This window comes from Felis catus, chromosome X, assembly GCF_018350175.1.
Source record: "Felis catus isolate Fca126 chromosome X, F.catus_Fca126_mat1.0, whole genome shotgun sequence".
Lineage (NCBI taxonomy): Eukaryota > Metazoa > Chordata > Mammalia > Carnivora > Felidae > Felis > Felis catus.
Genome location: NC_058386.1, coordinates 52964762 through 52988558, shown reverse-complemented (window position 1 = coordinate 52988558; position 23797 = coordinate 52964762). Strand labels below are relative to the sequence as shown.

Here is a 23797-nt window from a genome sequence, read left to right as displayed (position 1 = left end):
TTAGGATTGTTCCTTTATATTCTCCATCAAGTGTGTTACTTATATTTGTTTCACTTAGATCTTTGGCCTGGACTTTATCTTGTTCTTTCATTTCAGATTAATTCCTCCATCTTCACATTTTGTCTAAGTCTCAACCTTTTTTCTCTGTATTAGAAAAGCCAGTTATGTCTCTTGCTTCTAAAACTAATGACCTTATGCTAAGAGACACATGAAAAGATGCTCAATATCACTCATCATCAGGGAAATACAGATCAAAACCACAATGAGAAATCACCACACACCTGTCAGAATAGCTAAAATTAACAACTCAGGAAACAACAGACGTTAGTGAGGATACGGAGAAAGGGGAACCCTTTTGCACTGTCAGTCAGAATGCAAACTAGTGTGAACACTCTTGAAAACAATATGGAGGGTCCTCAAAAAGTAAAAAATAGAAATACCCTACAATCCAGGAATTGCACCGCTAGGTATTTATCCAAAGGATACAAAAGTGCTGATTCGAAGGAGCACATGCACTTCAATGTTTATAGCAGTGCCATCAACAATTGCCAAATAATGGAAAGAGCCCAAATGTCCATTGACTGAGAAATGGATAAAGAAGATGTGGTGCATATATACAGTGGAATATTACTCAACCATATAAAGGAATATAATCTAGCCATTTGCTACAATGTGGATGGAACTAGAGGGTATTATCCTAAGCGAAATAAGTCAGAGAAAGGTAAATATCATGTTTTCATATGTAGAATTTAAGAAACAAAACAGATGAACATAGGGGAAGGGAAGAAAAATAAGATAAAAGAAAGAGAGGCAAACCATATCAGACTCTTAAATACAAAGAATAAACTATGGGTTGTTGGAGGAGGTGTGGGTGGGGGGTGGTTTAAATATTTGAAGGGATTTAAGGAAGACATTTTTTGGGGATGAGCACTGGGTGTCATATGTAAGAAATGATCACTGGTTTCTACTCCAGAAGCCAAGACTACACTTTATGTTAACTTGAATTTAAATTAAAAAAAAAAAGCAATGGCATTATAAAGAAGAGATCATGTGGTATCCAGGGCCTGACATTTCATGGTGTGTCTCTGGTATGTGCTGTGTATGATCTGCTATTGTGTTTTGGCTGCTCTATCCTTCAGACCACTCACCCGCAGAGGCTCTCCTTGGTTTTTGTGGGCAGTGTGTGGTCCCAGGCCTGAATGTGTTGTTTTTTATTTTTAATTTTTAATGTCTATTTATTTTTGAGAGAGATACAGAGACAGAGCACGAGTGGGGGAGGAGCAGTGAGAGAGGGAGACACAGAATCCAAAGCAGGATCCAGGCTCTGAGCTGTCAGCACAGAGCCCAATGCGGGGCTCGATCTCATGAACAGTGAGATCATGACCCAAGCTGAAGTCAGATGCTTAACTGACTGAGCCACCTAGGTGCCCCCTGAATGTGGTGAGTTTTAACTAGGTGTGCTCTGGTCAGCTTGTGAAATGAGACCTGACACCAACTCCAGCATAACTACAAAACTCTCTGTTTCAGAGATGTGATGTGTCCATGGGTTTGTGTTGATCTCCTAGGGGATAGGCTTTCTGCACTGGGACTGAGGCAAGCTTAACTGAGAAGCAGTCCCGCCAGAGCACTGGGGAATGGGGTATTGTGTAAAGAAGTTAGGCAGTGTCAGTGCTGCAATCCTTCCCACAAGTTGTTCTGTGTTTATGCTGAAGGTCATGGGAGGGAAATGTTTCTAGCCAGCTCCTTTGTTCCCAGAGAGGTGTCTCCATGAATGCTGCCTCTCAGTGACATGCTCTGAGGAGAGCAAATAATCTCTCCACTCTGTGATCCAGGAACTTAAAATTGCTGTTTCCATACTGTCTGTTCCTGGCTTGTTTTCCTGCCTTCTCTCCACAAGCAGCACAGTGTCTTCCAGACTCTAACCCAGCCAAACCCACTGACCTTTACAACTCCAGGCTTTAAGCCCCACTGGTTGCAAGAACTCACAAAATTCTGCCCCTCTCATTTTCCAAGCCAATACTTTTGTGGAAACATTCTCCTTGTACATTTCTCTGTGTGCTTCTCTCTCTCACACCATGACTTCTCTCTCTCTTCTCCATGACAATGGCTCCCTCCTCTCCACAGTACCCATGATCTGTTTCTCCCCTAAACCCCAACTACACACTTCCTACTTTCTTTGATGGAGCTTCTTCTCTCCCTTTAATTGTGGAGTTTGTTCTGTCAGTCTTCAGATTGATTTCTGGTGTATTTAGGATAATTTTTCATTATCCAGTTGTGTTCATGGGGGACCAGGCAAGCCTAAGGTCCTCATACTCCACTGCCATCTTCTGTCAATAACCAAACTTCTTTTAAGAACTACAGTGGATCACCAAGAGGAAGAAGCTGCAGAGCTCATCCCCTGCAAGTGTCCACACCCTGTATATGTCTGCTGTAAGTTCTCTGAGGGCTCCGTGAAGGACAAATGCATAACTTCTCTCTATTTTACCTCACTTACAACTCAGACCACTCTAAAGTTTCACCTCAGGCTCAGTGCAATCCTGGATAAGTGTTGGATTGGCCCATCACAGAGCCTATCTGCAAAGACTGGGAGACATGCTTTGTATTTTGTATTTTTTCTTGATAGAGGATGTTTTTCTTTTGTTATTGTTGTTTGTTATTGTTTGTTTTTGTTTCCAGCTCCTGGCATTCAAAGAAATTCATCAAAACACTAGCCAAACATGAGCTTAAGAAATAGATACTTCAGAGACTATACATGACAAGGAATTCAGTCTTTCCAAAAATAGTTTGGAATATTCATTAAACATACATACTATAACCTTCAGCAATCAATAGAACAGCAAATCTTGGAAGAGTAAAAGAATTTGATTTCCAGAGTTACCACATTATAATATTCAAATGTCCAGTTTCCAACAACAAAAAAAGTAAGATAAAAAAAGGAACATTATATTTAGAGTACTGGAAAAATAACTGCCAGTGAAGAATTTTAGTTTTAAACTAGTTTTTATTTCTTACATTATTTAAAGACAAATGTATAAAAATAATTATAACTATATTATTGAGCATAAAACATATAAAGCTGTGATTTGTGAAAACCATAACATAAAGAGACAGAGCTGTATCTTAGCAGAGTCTTTGAATAATATTGAAGTTAAGTTGGTAACAATTTAAGTTAGATTGTGAAATCTAATCCCCATGGCAACCATAAAATAACATCTAATGCATATACACAGAAGCAAAAAAGAAGAGACTGAAGACAATTCTTCTCAAAAACCACTGAACATACAAGTAGCAAGTAATAGAGAAAATGAGGGACAAATAAAAATACAATAATTATATTAAACGTAAATGTATCAAACTACCCAATCAAAAGGCAGCGATTAATGAAATTGTTTCTGAACATGACCCAACTATATGCTGTTCACAAAAGATTCACTTTATTTTTTTTAATTTTTAATGTTTATTTTAGAGAGAGAGAGAGACAGAGATAGAGACAGATACAGAGAAAGAAACAGAGGTTGAACAGGGGAGGGGCAGAGAGAGAGAGACACAGAGTCCAAAACAAGCTCCAGGCTCTGAGCTGTTGGGCACAGAGCCCAACATGGGACTCTATACACGAACTGTGAGATCATGACCCCAACCAAAGTCAGAACCTTAACCAACTGAGCCACCCAGGTGCCCCCAAAAGATTAACTTTATATCCAAAGACACAGATAAGTTGACATTGAAAAGATGGGAAAATATTTTTCTTGAAAATAGCAACCAAAAGATAGCTGGGTATGAGTATCAGATAAAATAGACTTCAAGCTAAAACCTTTCACAAGGGACACTGAAGGGAGTGATATTCTGATAGTCAATTTATCAGAAACATAATAATTATAAACATATATGCACCAAACAATTGAGCCACCTAAATATGAAGCAAATATTGACAAAATTAAAGTGAGAAATAAACAATTGTACAATAAGAGTGAGAAACTTAATATCCCATTCTCAATCATAAATAGAACATTTAGACAGAAGATAAATAAAAAAATAAAAGACTTGCACAACACTGCAAACTAACTAAACTTAACAAATATAAATTACTCCTCCCAATGGGGTGTCTGGGTGGCTCAGTCAGTTAAGCATCCGACTTCGGCTCAGATCATGATCCCAGAGTCTGTGGCTTTGAAGCCTACATCAGGCTCTGCACTGACAGCCCAGGGCCTGGAGCCTGCTTTGGATTCTGTGTTCCCATCTCCCTCTGCCCTTCCCCACTTGCACTGTCTCTCTCTCTCTCTCTGTCTCTCTCTGTCTCTGTCAAAAATAAACATTAAAAACATTAATTAATAAATTAATAATTTACTCCAACCAACAACAGCAGAATTCACATTCTTCTCAAGTGCACATGGAGCATTCTCCAGAAGAGGCCATATGTTAAGTCACAAAACAAATCCCAATAAATATTGAAAAGATTGAAACATACAAAATGTTTTTTCCAACCACAATGAAATGAAGCTAGAAATCAATAACAAAAGAAAAATGTAAATGTTGACATTTTGTGGAAATGAAACAGCATAATCTTTTTTTTCCTCACTGTTCAAAGTTTATTTGGTATTTTAGTTGGTTGGCATGACACTTGTTTATATATAGATATTTCTTTTTGCATTATATGGCAACGTACACTATATTCTAACATATATAGTACACAAAATAAGATCCTTTAGAACAGTTTTATGCACAATACATGCAATATTACGTTTATACATTGAATCCCAGGATGTGATTGACTGGAGAAAAAAAATTGGACTAGGCATGTTGGGTGAAGGAACCAGATGTTATATATCACACGGTAAATATACATCTGGTTTGGAGAGCAACTTCAGCATATGTAATATTGACAGTGGTGCCTCTCAAGTGGTGGAACTATTTTACATTAACCAATTTAGGACTACACAAGTACCATCCAGCATCAGGATATAGCTGCAGGGTTTTGTGAACCATTCCTATTTGTAACTTTAGGAAACTGATGCTTTTCCTAAGCCATTTTAATACTACTTGAGTAATAGATCAGATAATAAGGATGATATATACAACCTCCATATAAAATCCTGTTATAGTCTAGACAGTGAACTGGTACAACATAAGAAAACTTTAAAACTACAGTTCTTTTTGGATCCCCCAAAGTGTATCTGCACTATTCTTCAAATGGGCCTCTTCCTCAGGAGTCAGAGTCACCTTCACAACATCTGAGATTCCATTCTGTCCCAAGATGCAAAGAACACTAAGGTAAACAGCATCTTTTATTCCATAGAGACCCTTAGTCATGATGGAAATTGGATGCACCTGCCGATGATTCTTCATTATACTTTCTCCAAATCTTCCACAAATAGCCCAATGGCCCAGGAAGTGTAGCCTTTTCAGTTTGATCACCTCATAGGCACTGTCAACCACCTATTTGTGAACCTCTTTCCATTGTTCCTTATCTGCATCAGTGCCTAAGTCAGGGTGAAGATTCTTAAGGAAGACACCAGCAACATTTACTCCACTGCATAGAGGCACACTAGAATCTCCATGCTCCCCAGGGACCCACCTATGCCAGCTTAATGGGTGAACTCCCAGCCTTTCCCCAATTAAGTAATGGAACCAGAATGAACCCAGATTACAACCACTTCCAGTAACACGGTTTTTGGGAAAGCCACTTATCTTCCAAGCCACATAGGTCAAGATACCCACTGGATTGGAAACAACAAACAACTTGCAGTTTAGGCTGTATTTTACGATATTAAGAATGATTAATTTAAAATGTTCACGTTATGCTGGACCAAATTAAGAAGGTTTTCTCTCTGTGAAAATAACCAGCTTGGAGTTTGTAGTCACATTATAGTCTTTGCCAGAGACAAATTTTGGTGTTCTAAGGAAAAGCCTTCCATGCTGGAGATTCGTCATCTCTCGTTTCAATTTGTCTTCCACGACATCAACAAGAGCAAGTTCATTTGACAAGTCCTTCATTAAAATACAGATGGCCACAAGCCATGCTAACAACAGCAACCCTAACAACCGTAATCTTATCTGGGGGGGGGGGTATAGTCTTAAGAATATTCTGAATCAACTGATCCTTGAGAGCTGCTGTATTTGACTTAGAACCAAAAAGAATTGGGAGTGCATGTCGGGTGGGTGCACAGACATTGACAGTGCACAAGGTTGGGTCCAGACTTGGTGGCAGCTGGTCCCCTAAACAGCATAATCTTAAAAATTAAATGGATCAAAGAATAAGAAAATCTATCAATGTAACATATCACAATAATAGAATGAAGGTAAAAATCACATAATCATTTCAAATGAGGCAGAAAAGGCATTTCACAAAATGCACACCCTTTAATGATAAAAAAAAGTCAGAAAGCAAGGAATCAAAGTGAATGTCCTCAACATGGACAATTACATTTATGAAAAACCCAGCTAATATCATACTCAGTTGTAAGAGACTTGAAAGCTTTATTCTTAAAATCTTGATCGAGACAAAAATGCTTACTTTTACCATTGCTATTAAACATTTTACTGGAAGTTCTAGCTAGAGCAATAAGACACACAAAGAAAGAAATAAAAAGCACCCAATTGTAAAGAAAAAAAGTAGAATTATCTTTATTCACAAATAACATAATCCCATATATAGAAAAATCCCAAAGAATTCACTAAAAAATATCTAGTAGTAGAGCTGATAAACAAATTCAGCCAAGTTTCAGAATGCAATATCAGCATACAAAATCATTTGTATTTGTATTCACCAGCAATGAGCAATCCAAAACGAAAAAAGAAATTAAGAAAGCAATTACACTTAAAATCACATGTAAAAGAATTCAATACCTAGGAATAAATTTAACCAACAAGGTGAAATAAGTGTACACTGAAACTATAAGATATGCTGAAGAAAATTAATAAGATTTAAGTAAATGAAACACCCTATGCTAGTGGTATGAAGACTTACTATTGTTAAAGTATCAATATTACTACCCTAGCAATCTACAGATTCAATGTAATCCCTACCATATTCCAGCAGTCTTTTTTGAAAAATGGAAAAGCCAACCCTTAAATTCATATAGAGTTGTAAGCCAAAACATTCTTGAAAAAAAGTAGAAAGCCAGAATTCTGGAGGGATCTTTCCCCAATTTTAAAATTACTGCAAAGATACAGTCATCAAAAAAGTGTGGTGACAGCATAAGTACAGACATATAGACCAATGGAATAGAATTGAAAGCCCAGAAATAAATACATACACCTATTTCCAATTGATTTTTGACAAGGGTACCAAGACCATTCAATGAGGAGAAAATAGTTTTTTCAATGGATGATGCTGGAACAATTGGACTTCCACATGAAAAATAATGAAATTGGACTCTGGCCTCATACCATATACAAAAATAAAGTCAATAGCAATGATAAAGAATGAAATATGGCCATTTTCAGCAATGTGGATGGAACTGGAGGGTATTATGCTAAGTGAAATGTCAGAGAAAGACCGATACCATATGTTTTCACTCATATGTGGATCTCGAGAAACTTAACAGAAGGCCATGGGGGAGGGAAGGGAAAAAAAGTTACAAACAGAGAGGAAGGGAGGCAAACCATAAGAGACTCTTGAATACTGAGAACAAACTGAGGGTTGATGGGGGGTAGAGAGAGGGGAAAGTGGGTGATGGACACTAAGGAGGGCACTTGTTTGGATGAGCACTGGGTGTTGTATGGAAACCAATTTGACAATAAATTATACTTTAAAAAATCAAGTCAAAATGCATCAGTGGCCTAAATATAAAAGCTAAAACCATAGGGACACCTGGGCGGCTCACTCAGTTAAGTGTCCGACTTAGGCTCAGGTCATGATCTCATGGTTCATGAGTTTGGGCGCCACATCATGCTCTCTGCTGTCAGCTCAGAGCTCACTTCAGATCCTCTGTCCCACTCTTTCTTTGTCCCTACCCCGCTTGTGCTCTCTCTCTCTCAAAAATAAACATTTAAGAAAAAGCTAAAACTATAAAACCTTTATAAAAACATAGATGTGAATCTTCATGATCTTGGATTTGGCATTTTTAGCTATGACACCAAAGGAACAAAACTTAAAGTAGATAAATTGGACTTTATCAAAATTAAAATCTTTTGTGTATTGAAGGACATTATCAAGAAACTGAAAAAAAAACCTACATAATGACAGAAAACATTTACAAATCATATATGTGATAAGAGTTTAATATTCAGAATATATAAAGAACTCTTACAACTCACCAACAAAAAAACAAAAAAATAAAAAAAAATTAGGCAAAAGAATTTGTGACGACATGTATGGAGCTACAAAGTATAACGCTAAGCAAAATAAGTCAGTCAGAGAAAGACATGATTTCACTCATATGTGGAATTTAAGAAACAAAAAAGAAAGGGAAAAAATAAGAAGGAGAGATTGAAATTAAGAAAAAAGACTCTTAAATATAGAGATCAAACTGATGGTTACCAAAGGGGAGGTGGTTGGGGGGATGGAATAAATAGGTGACGGAGATTAAAGAGTGCACTTGTGATGAGCAAAGCATGATGTATGGAAGTGTTGAATTACTATATTTTACATCCGAAACTAATATAACACTGTATTTTCATTCACTGGAATTAAAATTAATACATACATACATACATAAATACCTAAATAAATAAATAAATAAATAAATAAATGTTGAGGCACTGGGACAAATAAGCAAAAGATTTGAATAGCCATTTCTCCAGGAAGATATAAAATGTCAAATAAACACATGAAAATATGCTGAACATCATATTCATTAGGGAAATGTTCACCAAAACCACAATGAGATATCACTTAGCCATTAAGATAACTATAATATGAAAAGAATGGAGTGTGGTGAGGATGTGGGGACATTAATACACTTGTGCCCTGTTGATGGGAATTTAAAATGGTATAGTTGCTATGGAAAACAGTATGACAGTTCCTCAAAAAATTGAAAATAAAATTACTATATGATCCAGCAATTCCACTTCTGGGTATATCAGTCAGAGAAAGACAGATATCATATGATTTCACTCATATTTAGAATTTGATAGGGGAAGAGAAGGAAAAATAAGACAAAAGCAGAGAAGTAGGCAAACCATAAAACTCTTAAATAGAAAAATCTGAGGGTTGCTGGGGAGGTTATGGGTTAAATGGGTGATGGACATTAAGGAGGGGACTTTTTGGGATTAGCACTGGGTGTCATATGTAAGAGATGAATAACTGGGTTCTACTCCTGAAATCAAGACTACACTATATGTTATCTAACTTGAATTAAAAAAAATAGTTTTAAAAAAATGAAGTAGAATCTTGACACCCATGTTCACAGCAGCATTGTTAACAATAGCCAAAATGTGGAAGCAACCCAAGTGCCCATCATCAGATGAATGGATAAGCAAAATGTGGTATGTGCACATGATGAAATATTATTTAACCTTTTAAATAATGGAAATGCTGACACAGGCTACAACATGGATGAATCTTGAGGACATTATGCTAAGTGAAACAAACCAGTAACCAAAAGGCAAATCCTGTATGACTCCATGTATATGAGGCATCCAGAGTAAAATTGAGACAGAAGGTAGAATGGTAGTTGCCAGGAAAAAAGACAAATAGGAAATTGTTGTGTAATGGATATAGAGCTTCAGTTTTATAAGATGAAAAGAGTTTTGGATATTGTTTGCACTACAATGTGAATGTGCTAACACTACTGAACTGTGCAGTTTAAAATAATTAAGATGATGAATTTTTATTGAAATAAGTCAGGCAGAGAAAGATACCATATGTTTTCACCGTTATGTGTATCTTGAGAAGCTTAATAGAGGACCAGAGGGGAGGGGAAGGGGGAAAAAGACCAGAGAGGGAAAGAGGCAAACCATGAGAATAAACTGAAGGTTGATGGGGGGTGGGGGATAGGGCATAGTGTGTGATGGGCACTGAGGAGGGCACTTGTTGGGATGAGCACTGGGTGTTGTATGGAAACCAATTTGACAATAAATTATATATATATATATATGCACACACACACATATATATATAATAATATATTTTTAAATGTTTATTTATTTATTTTTGAGAGAGAGAACAAGCGGGAGAGGGGCAGAGAGAAGGAGACACAGAATCTGAAGCAGGTCCCAGGCTCTGAGCTATCAGCACAGAGACCGATGTATGGCTTGAACTCATGAACTGTGAGATCATGACGTGAGGTGAAGTCGGATGCTTAACCGACTGAGCCACCCAGGCACCCCAAGATGGTAAATTTTATGTTATATATATTTTATCACAATTCTAAATAATAAATAAATAAATAAATAAATAAATATCAAAAGCTTAAAAATGAAAAGTGTTCGCAAAGTTATAGAGAAATTCAAACCCTCATATACTTCCGATGGAAATGTTAAATGGATAGTGCAGTCACTATGGAAAACAATTTGACAGTTCCTCAAAAAGCCAAACATGGAATTATATATATGACCTAAGCAATTCCATATATATATGTATATATACCCAAAAGAATTGAAAATACAGACTCAAACTGATACTTATATCCCAATTTCATTCCAGCATTATGCACAGTGGCCACAATTGGGAAGCAACCCAAGTGTCCATAAACAAATGAATGGATAAATAAAATGGATATATATATATATATATATATATATATATATATATATAATGGAATATTATTCAACCACCAAAAGAAATGACATTCTCAGAGAGGTTGCTGCTTGTTTTCTCCTGTAGGGTTTTGATATTTTCGTGTCTCACATTTAGGTCTTTGATACATTTTGAATTTATTTATGTGTATGATGCAAGAAACAGGTCCAATTTCATTCTTCTGCATGTCGCTCTCCACTTCTCCCAGCACCATTTGCTAAAGAGACTTTTTTGTCCATTAGATACTCTTCCCTGCTTTGCCAAAGATGAGTTGGCCACATATTTGTGAATCCATTTCTGGGTGTTCTATTCTATTCCACTGATCCATGTGTCTGTTTTTGTGCCAGTACCATCCATCTTGATGATTACAGCTTTGTAATACACCTTGAAGCCTGGAATTGTGATGCCTCCCACTTTGGTTTTCCTTTTTAATGTTACTTTGGCTATTTCAAGTCTTTTGTGGTCCCATACAAATTTTAGGATTGTTTTTTCTAGCTCTGTGAAGAATACTGGTGCTATTTTGATAGGGATTGCATTGAATTGTAGATTGCTTTGGATAGTATTGACATTTTAACAATATTTGTTCTTCCACTTCATGAGCAATGGAAGATTTTTCAATTTTTTGTGCATTCTTCAATTGCTTTCATAAGCTATCTATAGATTTCATGTATAGATTTTTCACCTCTTTGGTTAGATTTATTCCCAGGTGTCTTAGGGGTTTTGGTGCAATTGTAAATGGGATCGATTATTGATATCTCTTTCTGCTGCTTTATTATTGGTGTATAGAAATGCGACTGATTTCTGTACTTTGATTTTATATCCTGTGATATTGTTGAATTCTTGTATCAGCTCTAGTAGTATTTTGGTGGAGTCTTTCAGGTTCTCCATGTAGAGTATCATGTCATCTGCAAAGAGTAAATGGATGCTTGATATGGATGCTTCCTCGCTGATATGGATGCTTTTTATTTCTTTTTGTTTTCTGATTGCTGAGGCTAGGACATCCAGTACTCCATTGAACACCAGTGGTGAGAGTGGACATCCCTGTTGTGTTCACAACTTCTCTCTTGACGTGACTTCAGAGGCAAGGTAAATATAAGCAAAAATGAACTATTGGGACCTCATCAAGATAAAAAACTTCTGCACAGCAAAGGAAACCATCAATAAGACTAAAGAACAACTGACAGAATGGGAGAAGATATTTGCAAATGACATCAGATAAAGGGTTAGTATCCACAATCTATAAAGAACTTATCGATGAAATTTTGGAAAGATGGTGGCGTAGGACGCAAGGCTCACCGCGCCTACTGCTGATCAGTTAGATTCCACCTACACCTGCCTGAATAACCCAGAAAACCACCAGAAGACTAGCAGAATGGAGCCTCTGGAGCCAAGCGCAGACGAGAGGCCCACTGAAGAGGGTAGGAAGGGCGGAGAGGCAGTGCGCACTGCATGGACTGGCGGGAGGGAGCCGGGGCAGAGGGGCAGCCTACAGGCCAAGCAGAGCCCCCGAGTCTGGCTTGCAAAAGGGGAGGGGCCAGACGGAGTGTGTTCCCACAGCAAGCGTGACTTAGCATCTGGGAGGTCCTTAGTTAACAGCTCTGCCCAGAAAGCAGGAAGGCTGGAGGACAAAGGGAGGGAGAGTTGCTGAGCCCTGGGACAACAGAGCTCAGTTTGGCAGGGAACAAAGACGCTCACCAGTGCCATCTCCCTCGCCCATCCCCCAGCCAAAATCCCAAAGAGAACCAGTTCCTGCCAGGGAAATTGCTTGCTCCTGGCAAACACCCAAAGCTGTGCTTCTGTGGATCCATCCCTCCGGCAGCGGGTCTGACTCCCTCCTGCTGCCAAAGGGCCCCTCCTGAAGTGGATCACCTAAGGAGAAGCAAGCTAAGCCTGCCCCTCCTGCCCCCGTGCACCTTGCCTACCCACCCCAGCTAATACGCCAGATCCCCAGCACCACAAGCCTGGCAGTGTGCAAGTAGCCCAGATGGGCCATGCCTCCCCACAGTGAATCCCACCCCTAGGAGAGGGGAAGAGAAGGCACACACTAGTCTGTCTGTGGCCCCAGCAGTGGGCTGGGGGCAGACATCAGGTCTGACTGCGGCCCCACCCACCAACTCCAGTTATACACCACAGCACAGGGGAAGTGCCCTGCAGGTCCCCACCACTCCAGGGACTATCCAAAATGACCAAACGGAAGAATTTGGCTCAAAAGAATCTCCAGGAAATAACAACAGCTAATGAACTGATCAAAAAGGATTTAAATAATATAACAGAAAGTGAATTTAGAATGATAGTCATGGGGGTGCCTGGGTGGCTCAGTCAGTTAAGCATCCGACTTAGGCTCAGGTCATGATCTCACGGTCCATGAGTTCGAACCCTACATTGGGCTCTGTGCTGGCAGCTCAGAGCCTGGAGCCTGCTTCAGATTCTGTGTCTCCCTCTCTCTCTGACTCTCCCTTGTTCATGCTCTCTCTCTGTCTCAAAACTAAATAAACATTAAACAAAAATTTTAAAAAGTATAATAGTAATAAAATTAATCGCTGGGCTTGAAAACACTATAGAGGACAGCAGAGAATCTATTGCTACAGATATCAAGGGACTAAGGAACAGTCAGGAGGAGCTGAAAACCGCTTTAAATGAGATGCAAAATAAAATGGAAATGACCACGGCTCGGATTGAAGAGGTGGAGGAGAGAATAGGTGAACTAGAAGATAAAATTACAGAAAAAGAGGAAGCTGAGAAAAAGAGAGATAAAAAAAATCCAGGAGTATGAGGGGAAAATTAGAGAACTAAGTGATACACTAAAAAGAAATAATATATGCCTAATTGGTATCCCAGAGGAGGAAGAGAGAGAGAAAGGTGCTGAAGGTGTACTTGAAGAAATAATAGCTAAGAACTGCCCTGAACTTAGGAAGGAAAAAGGCATTGAAATCCAAGAGGCACAGAGAACTCCCTTCAGACATAACTTGAATCGATCTTCTGCACGACATATCATAGTCAAATTGGCAAAATACAAGGATAAAGAGAAAATTCTGAAATCAGCAAGAGATAAACATGCCCTAACATATAAAGGGAGACCTATAAGACTCGTAACTGATCTCTCTTTTGAAACTTGGCAGGCCAGAAAGGATTGGCAGGAGATCTTCAATGTGTTGAACAGAAAAAATATGCAGCCGAGAATCCTTTATCCAGCAAGTCTGTCATTTAGAATAGAAGGAGAGATAAAGGTCTTCCCAAGCAAACAAAAACTGAAGGAATTCGTCACCACTAAACCAGTCCTTCAAGAGATCCTAAGGGGGATCCTGTGAGACAAAGTACCAGAGACATCACTACAAGCATAAATCATAGAGACATCACAATGACTCTAAACCCGTATCTTTCTATAATAATACTGAATGTAAATGGATTAAATGCGCCAACAAAAAGACATAGGGTATCAGAATGGATAAAAAGCAAGACCCATCTATTTGCTGTCTACAAGACTCATTTTAGATCTGAGGACACCTTTAGATTGAGAGTGAGGGGATGGAGAACTATTTATCATGCTACTGGAAGCCAAAAGAAAGCTGGAGTAGCCATACTTATATCAGACAAACTAGACTTTAAAATAAAGGCTGTAACAAGAGATGAAGAAGGGCATTATATAATAATTACAGGGTCTATCCATCAGGAAGAGCTACCAATTATAAATGTCTATGTGCTGAATACTGGAGCCCCAAATATATAAAACAATTACTCATAACCATAAGCAACCTTATAGATTAGAATATGGTAATTGCAGGGGACTTTAACACTCCACTTACAGAAATGGATAGATCATCTAGACACACGGTCAATAAAGAAACAAAGGCCTTGAATGATACATTGGGTCAGATGGACTTGACAGATATATTTAGAACTCTGCATCCCAAAGCAACAGAATATACTTTCTTCTCGAGTGCACATGGAACATTCTCCAAGATAGATCACATACTGGGTCACAAAACAGCCCTTCATAAGTATACAAGAATTGAAACCATATAATGCATAATTTCAGAACACAATGCTATGAACCTTGAAATCAACCACAGGAAAAAGTCTGGAAAACCTCCAAAAGCATGGAGGTTAAAGAACACCCTACTAAAGAATGAGTGGGTCAACCAGGCAATTAGAGAAGAAATTAAAAAATATATGGAAACAAACGAAAATGAAAATACAACAATCCAAACGCTTTGGGACGCAGCGAAGGCAGTCCTGAGAGGAAAATACATTGCAATCCAGGCCTATCTCAAGAAACAAGAAAAATCCCAAATACAAAATCTAACAGCACACCTAAAGGAAAGAGAAGCAGAACAGCAAAGGCAGCCTAAACCCAGCAGAAGAAGAGAAATAATAAAGATCAGAGCAGAAATAAACAATATAGAATCTAAAAAAACTGCAGAGCAGATCAACAAAACCAAGAGTTGGTTTTTTGAAAAAATAAACAAAATTGATAAACCTCTAGCCAGGCTTCTCAAAAAGAAAAGGGAGATGACCCAAATAGATAAAATCATGAATGAAAATGGAATTATTACATCCAATCCCTCAGAGATACAAACAATTATCAGGGAATACTATGAAAAATTATATGCCAACAAACTGGACAACCTGGAAGAAATGGACAAATTCCTAAACACCCACACTCTTCCAAAACTCAATCAGAAGGAAATAGAAAGCTTGAACAGACCCATAACCAGCGAAGAAATTGAACTGGTTATCAAAAATCTCCCAACAAATAAGAGTCCAGGACGAGATGTCTTCCCAGGGGAGTTCTACCAGACGTTTAAAGCAGAGATAATACCTATCCTTCTCAAGCTATTCCAAGAAATAGAAAGGGAAGGAAAACTTCCAGACTCATTCTATGAAGCCAGTATTCCCTTGATTCCTAAACCAGACAGAGACCCAGTAACAAAAGAGAACTACAAGCCAATATCCCTGATGAATATGGATGCAAAAATTTTCAATAAGATACTAGCAAATCGAATTCAACAGCATATAAAAAGAATTCTTCACCATGATCAAGTGGGATTCATTCCTGGGATGCAGGGCTGGTTCAACATTCGCAAATCAATCAACATGATACATCACATTAATAAAAGAAAAGAGAAGAACCATATGATCCTGTCAATCGATGCAGAAAAGGCCTTTGACAAAATTCAGCACCTTTTCTCAATAAAAACCCTTGAGAAAGTCGGGATATAAGGAACATACTTAAACATCATCAAAGCCATTTATGAAAAGCCCACAGCTAACACCATCCTCAATGAGGAAAAACCGAGAGCTTTTTCCCTGAGATCAGGAACACGACAGGGATGTCCACTCTCACCGCTGTTGTTTAACATAGTGCTGGAAGTTCTAGCATCAGCAATCAGACAACAAAAGGAAATCAAAGGCATCAAAATTGGCAAAGCTGAAGTCAAGCTTTTGCTTTTTGCAGATGACATGATACTATACATGGAAAATCCGATAGACTCCACCAAAAGTCTGCTAGAACTGACACATGAATTCAGCAAAGTTGCAGGATACAAAATCAATGTACAGAAATCAGTTGCATTCTTATACACTAACAATAAAGCAACAGAAAGACAAATAAAGAAACTGGTCCCATTCACAATTGCACCAAGAAGCATAAAATACCTAGGAATAAATCTAACCAAAGATGTACAAGATCTGTGTGCTGAAAACTATAGAAAGCTGATGAAGGAAATTGAAGACGATAGAAAGAAATGGAAAGACATTCCTTGCTCATGGATTGGAAAAATAAATATTGTCAAAATGTCAATACTACCCAAAGCTATCTACACATTCAATGCAATCCCAATCAAAATTGCACCAGCATTCTTCTCGAAACTAGAACAAGCAATTCTGAAATTCATATGGAACCACAAAAGGCCCCGAATAGCCAAAGTAATTTTGAAGAAGACCAAAGCAGGAGGCATCCCAATCCCAGACTTTAGCCTCTACTACAAAGCTGTCATCATCAAGACAGCATGGTATTGGCACAAAAACAGATACATAGACCAATGGAATAGAATAGAAACCCCAGAACTAGACCCAAAAAAGAATGGCCAACTCATCTTTGACAAAGCAGGAAAGAACATCCAATGGAAAAAAGACAGTCTCTTTTATAAATGGTGCTGGGAGAACTGCACAGCAACATGCAGAAGGTTGAAACTAGACCACTTTCTCATACCATTCACAAAAATAAACTCAAAATGGATAAAGGACCTGAATGTGAGACAGGAAACCATCAAAACCCTAGAGGAGAAAGTAGGAAAAGACCTCTCTGACATCAGCCGTAGCAATTTCTTACTCGACACATCCCCAAAGGCAAGGGTATCAAAAGCAAAAATGAATTACTGGGACCTTATGAAGATAAAAAGCTTCTGCACAGCAAAGGAAGCAACCAACAAAACTAAAAGGCAACCAACGGAATGGGAAAAGATATTTGCAAATGACATATCGGACAAAGGGCTCGTATCCAAAATCTATAAAGAGCTCACCAAACTCCACACCCGAAAGACAAATAACCCAGTGAAGAAATGGGCAGAAAACATGAATAGACACTTCTCTAAAGAAGACATCCGGATGGCCAACAAGCACATGAAAAGATGCTCAATGTCGCTCCTTTTCAGGGGAATACAAATCAAAGCCACACTCAGATATCACCTCACGCCAGTCAGAGTGGCCAAAATGAACAAATCAGGAGACTATAGATGCTGGAGAGGATGTGGAGAAACGGGAACCCTCTTGCACTGTTAGTGGGAATGCAAATTGGTGCAGCCGCTCTGGAAAACAGTGTGGAGGTTCCTCAGAAAATTAAAAGTAGACCTACCCTATGACCCAGCAATAGCACTGCTAGGAATTTATCCAAGGGATCCAGGAGTACTGATGCATAGGGGCACTTGTACCCCAATGTTTATAGCAGCACTCTCGACAATAGCCAAATTATGGAAAGAGCCTAAATGTCCATCAACTGATGAATGGATATAGGAATTGTGGTTTATATACACAATGGAGTACTACATGGCAATGAGAAAGAACGAAATATGTCTGTTTGTAGCAACGTGGATGGAACTGGAGAGTGTGATGTTAAGTGAAATAAGCCATACGGAGAAAGACAGATACCATATATTTTCACTCTTATGTGGATCCTGAGAAACTTAACAGAAACCCATGGGGGAGGGTAAGGAAAAAACAAGAGGTTAGAGTGGGAGAGAGCCAAAGCATAACAGACTCTTAAAAACTGAGAACAAACTGAGGGTTGATGGGGGGTGGGAGTTAGGGGAGGGTGGGTGATGGGTATTGAGGAGAGCACCTTTTGGGATGAGCACTAGGTGTTGTATGGAAACCAATTTGACAATAATTTTCATATATTGAAAAAAAAAAGAACTTATCAAACTTAACCCCTAAAAAACAAAGTATTCAGTGAAGAAATGGGCAGAAGACATGAGTAGACAATTTTCCATAGAAGATATCTAGATGGCTAACAGATACATGAAAAGATGCTCAACATTACTCATCATCAGAGAAATACAAATCAAAACCACAATGAGATACCACCTCACATCTGTCATAATGACTAAAATAAACAACTCAGGAAACAACAAATGTTGGCAATGATGCAGAGAAAGGGGAACCATTTTTCACTGTTGGTGGGAATGCAAACTAGTGTAGTCACTCTCGAAAACAGTATGGAGATTCATTAAAAGAACAGTAGAACTACCCTACAACCCAGCAATTGCCCTACTAGGAATTTATCCAAAGGATACAAAAATGCCGATTCAAAAGGGCACATGCCTTCTAATGTTTATAGTGGTGCTATCCACAATTGCCAAATTATGGACAGAGCCCAAATATCCATTGACTGATGAGTGGATAAAGTAGATGTGGTATATATATGTAATGGAATACTATTCATTGATGAAAAAGAATGAAATCTTGCCATTTGCAACAATGTGGATGGAACTAGAGGTTATTATGCTAAGCGAAATAAGTCAGAGAATGACAGATATCATTATTTCACTCATATGTGGAATTTGAGAAATTCAACAATGAACATATGTTAAGGGAAGGAAAAATAAGATAAAAGCAGAGACGGAGGCAAATCATAAGAGATTCTTAAATACAAAGAATAAACTGAGGGTTACTGGGGGGGGTGGTTGAGGAATGGGTTAATGGGTGATGTGCACTAAGGAGAACACTTCTTGGGATGATCACTGGGTGTCATATGTAAGAGATGAATTACTTGCCAAGACTACACTGTATGTTAACTAACATGAATGTAAATACATAAAAAAATAAATGACATTCTCATATGTGGCATAACATGGATGAACCTTGAAAACATTATACTTGGTGAAATAAGCCAGAAACTAAAGGTCAAATATGGTATGCTTCCACTTAGATGAAATATCCAGAATAGGCAAATTCATTGACACAGAAAGTAGATTAGGGGTTACCAGTGGTTGGGGGAGTGGAAGAATTCAGAATTATTGCTTAATGGCTGCATATTTTCTGTTTGGGATGACAGAATTGTTTAAGAAATAGGTGATGATGATTGCACAACAATGAATGTAAATAATGCCACTGAGTTCTACACTGAAAAATGGTTAAATTGGCAAATTTTATGTTATATACATTTTATCGCAATAAAATATATAAAAAAGAGAAAACGTGATAATAACAGCTATACATACTACTCTTACTGCTGTGTTCTAGTATAACCATTTGTGAAGTACCTACTTTGTGCCAGGTACTATTTTAGGTACTGGGGAAATGGTTGTAAAGAACACTCTAGTCAGAGTAGACAGACAATATACAAAGAAATGAGTAATAATCAGGAAACCTAATTTATACTCAAGACTTTGTGGCCCTGGAACTCTGTGACTTCTATTATTCATGACCATTTGATGAGTCCCTTCCTGTGCCAGGCCCTGGAGACCTAGGTTGTAGAACTGCCTTGGAATAGAGCTCAGTCCAGGCATGGAGAATTGAGATGTTTCTTATCCTTCACAATATTTCCTTGGGTTCTGGCACCTCACTGCCCTCACCTCTCTTTGACTCAGTTCCTTGAGTGCCTAGAGAGCTCCTGGTACTATCCTTCCCCTTCTTTTTGTCCAGGCTTGACTGGTTGGCTTTTACACCATCCCCTCCCATCCCACCTTACCTCCTGTGGAATATGAAATTTCAGGGCTCCCACTTCAGGATTTTCTTTTTTTTTTTAATTTTTTAACGTTTATTTATTTTTGAGACAGAGAGAGACAGACCATGAATGGGGGAGGGTCAGAGAGAGAGGGAGACACAGAATCTGAAACAGACTCCAGGCTCTGAGCTGTCAGCACAGAGCCTGACGTGGGGCTCGAACTCACGGACCGCAAGATCATGAATGGATTTTCAACATAGACAAAATAATGGGCCAATTCAAGACCCAGTTTAGTTATCAACTGAGTATCAAACAGGTAAAAACAAACCAAGCAAGTCATTCATTCTTCAATTTGGCAAACATTTTAATGAGCCGCTGCTCTGACCCAGATGTCAGCCACTTTACTTCACAGTCATAATAATGGTAGAAATAATACCTTGAGCACCTATTGTGTGTAGGACACTTCCCATGGATTAACTCACTGAATTTTCGTACAATCTTGTGTAGAGGTAGAGCTTATCCACATTTTTCAGCAGAAAAGCTGAGGTTCAGAGAGATGTGGTTAATGTTAGTGGGGGGCCCAATGCACCTGACCATTCCACAGCTCATGTATTCACCACACAGCCAGAGCACCATGCCCTCTGCCAACACCTCACTTCAATGTATTCCCCACAGTCCATAGCATACACCACACACTTCGCCCATGTTTCACTTGCACATTTCACATACAACATCTTCCTTAGACATACTTCCTATATCTAGTGTTCTTGAATACCACACAGAAACTGGCATGCACAACCAGACATACAGACATTACAAAGACGCTGTCACAACTATTCTTCCCCAACACTTTACACACATACACATATGCCTGCACAGGCCATGCATATGATAAGCCATGTCTCCCACACAAGTATAAATACTTATTTCAGAAATATGCAGTCACACTATGTTTTGGCAACAAAACCAGGCAAAGAGACTCTTTACTCACTCTGCGACATTCCTTTCAGTATCTCCTCCCCTCCTAGACCTGCTCAGGCTTCATGCCATGCTATCTTCATTTCACTCACATATAGACCCCATACATAGTTTCATAGTAATATACAGGTCCAGCCCAGGCCACATCTAGGAACTGCCAACTCCTCCCCCACCCTTTCCTTGCCTGGCTCTCCTCACACTGTGGCATTTGGAGTCACTTCGCAGAAGGTGGCTATGCAGACAGAGCTCTGCCCTGAACCTCAGGAAAGGACAGTCTGGTGGGTCTATTTCCCCTTCCACCTGTCCTTGAACCTTGCCTCACTTTTGGTTTTCGAACCTTTTCCATATGTCTACCTTATGGTTGGAGAGGGTGAACCACGGAACTATATTCACTGCCTCTTGTCTTCCAGATGCTTGGCCCAAGGAGGAGTTGGGGGTTAGGTTTCCTATAATGGCATGGGGGTAGGGTCTTCCTCAGGAATCCAGGCTTTAAGTATTTGTTCTATAGCTACTGCTGCTCTACCAATTCCTGGAGTTAAACATAGGATAGGCCTATCCTATCACTATGAGAAATGGAGAGTGCAAGAAGATGCCTATGAGACCTGGTCTAGGCTGGGAGTTTTCTGCATGACTGTATTTTCTCAAGGTCTCCTTCTGGATCAGGTGCCCTACAGGGGTTCCCATGTATCATTTTAAGCATAGAATGGACATATCAAAAGCAGTGTGTTGTACTCTAATGAGTAAGCTGGCAGGTATTGTGAGTAAACTACTTGCACTTGACTCCTTACTAGTTGTGTGATCTAAGGTAAGTTGCTAAATCTCTCTGACATCAGGTGGTCTATTCTATAAATGGGGTTAATGATGGTATCTCTTTTCCAGGATTGTTTCGAGGATTAAGTGGGAGGATTAAAAAGTGACTGGTACATATAAAATACTTAATAGGTGTTTATTCAATAAATAAACTAATATAGCTCCACTCAGGATCACAGACACAAAAAATATCCAATAAAATCACTGCCATTCACTGTGTGTATCAGTGGAATGTAAGCTCCACAAGGGCAAGGGCTTTATGTAAATTTTGAAACAAGCTTCTAGAACAGTGTCTGGAAAATATTAAGTGCTTGATAAATATTTCTTGAATGAATGAATTAATGAGCAGCTAAGTGAATAATATATTCCAGAAATGGTGTTAGACATGTGGGATAGAATTCTAATATAGACAACACCTGTCCACATGTAGCTAACAATCTATTCATTAAACTAGTAATTACACCAATAATTGAACCTGGGGTGAATGCTGTGAAAGAAGAAAGGAGGGTGCTGTAAGAGTGAAACATAAAAATAATTTGCTATTCTCAGAGGTAAAAGGGAGTCTCCCAGAGCCAGTGATGCCTGAGCCTAAAAAAGGATCAGGTGGCAAGAGAACTTCAAATCCACATGGCCAACCATCTAGCTGATATCTTCTGGATATCCCACAGGAAAAACAACTCTGCCATGAACCAAACTGAAATCTTCATATTGCTCCCTGTACATCTGTTCCTCTGCCCCAGTTTTCCCTGCTTGCATGAATGTCCTAATGTATAACCAGAGTTCCCTGACCAGGAAACTCATAAGTCATCTTTGACTGCTCCAAGTCCCCATATCTAACCCAACATTGAGTCCCATAAATGCTACTTTCTGTAAAGTATATAGTAGTGGTTAAGAGACTGGATTCTAAAGTCAGCTTTCCCTGGCTTATATCCTGGCTCTGCAACTTACTAGTCACTTATACTTTCTGTGCCTCAGAACCCTCACCTGAAAAATGTGTGATAATATTTCATAAGATTATTGTGAGGATCAAATGAATTAATCTAGCTAGAGTACTTAAATCAGTTGCCTAGCACATAGTAAGTATTTAATATCTGTTAACTATCTATGATAATGGTGATGATAATGGTCTCTCAAATATGTACTTCTGTCCCTCTTGACTGTGACTATCATGGTGTAGACTCTCATTTTGCTTAAATCACAAGATCTTAAATCACTGTAACCAGGGAGACCCATTAAGAGACTGTTACATGTAGGTTGGAAATGATGGGGATCCTGAACTGGGGCAACAACCTTGGAGATGAAGAGAATGGAATAGATGAAAGACATCCCACTGCCATTAAGTCTATTGTCAATTCATTGAGGGTATGAACTGTTGTTGTTTTATCTTTGTATCCCACCACTGCCTGTGAGGCACACTGACACAGACACACAAATACAGCATAATACAACACTTCACATACAAATTACTATTGATTATATGGATTTGATTAAATTGAGTTTACAAGACTAGGTGACTGATTTGATCTTAGGAGAAGTCCAAGATGGTTTAGAACCTGAATTGAATCTTAGGGACAATTATGAAATTTCTTTCAATAGAGTTGTATAACACTCAGAGTATGTCCAAACTACCTTGCTTTCCCTACCCTAAGGTCAGTTATTGGCAGGGCCCCAGCTAGAGTAAAGCCCTTTGGGCTGAGGGGGGGGGGTTGTTTCTCTTGGGGGCCTCCCTTCCGCTTTCTCTGCCCTGGGCAGTGAGTCCTTCTTCATAGTATTTGAATTAGAGGAAACAGATAGACTGAGGAAGTGAAGAAAAAACAGGCTGCCTGTGCTCTGTAAGCCAATGTAAACACTTGGTGGTTTCCTGTTGTTGCAGCCCAAAGTGTCCCATGACATCATTCCTGGCCTTTCCAGAATACACTGGCTTGGCTAAGCCTGCTTACCTGTCCAAGGCTGAGTGGCAGTCACCCCTCTTTCTCATCAGGGTTAGATCCTCTGGAACTAGAAAACTTCTCTGGGCCAACCATTCACCACCTTCCCAGTTGGTCACATAGGCCTTTCTAGCCCTATAAGGCATTGGAGGCTCTGGGCTGGACATGCGTTCCCACTTCCCAGAGACCCAGTGGCTTATGGGTCAGAGCAAGATTTCCCAAGCCATAAAAGTTATTTTC

At 39.0% G+C, this 23797-nt stretch overlaps 1 pseudogene; it reads right to left on the bottom strand.

Moving 5' to 3' along the window:
- Positions 1 to 5139: 5139 nt before the first annotated feature.
- LOC101084345 lies at positions 5140 to 23724 on the bottom strand (annotated as a pseudogene).
- Positions 23725 to 23797: the final 73 nt, after the last annotated feature.